We start from the raw sequence: 287 nt of genomic DNA on the forward strand, positions 1-287 counted from the left end.
GCCAGGGACACGGACTGGGAGCGAGGAACAGGGAAGGAAGGACAGGGAGGGGGCGAGGCACAAGGAGGGAGGAACAGGGAGGGTGCGAGGCACATGGAGGGGGACAAGGAGGGAAGCAGGGAGGGTCAGGGAGGGAGCGAGGTACAGGGAGGGGGACAGGGTGGGATGGACAGGTAGGGAGCGAGGGACTGGGAGGGAGGGAAAAACAGGGAGGGAGAGAGCGAGCGACAGGGAGGGAGGGAAGGAGTGAGCGACAGGGAGAGAGGGAAAAACAGGGAGGGAGGGAG

The sequence above is a fragment of the Rhincodon typus genome, unplaced genomic scaffold, assembly GCF_021869965.1.
Source record: "Rhincodon typus isolate 14 unplaced genomic scaffold, sRhiTyp1.1 hic_rhity00000063, whole genome shotgun sequence".
NCBI classification, from domain to species: domain Eukaryota; kingdom Metazoa; phylum Chordata; class Chondrichthyes; order Orectolobiformes; family Rhincodontidae; genus Rhincodon; species Rhincodon typus.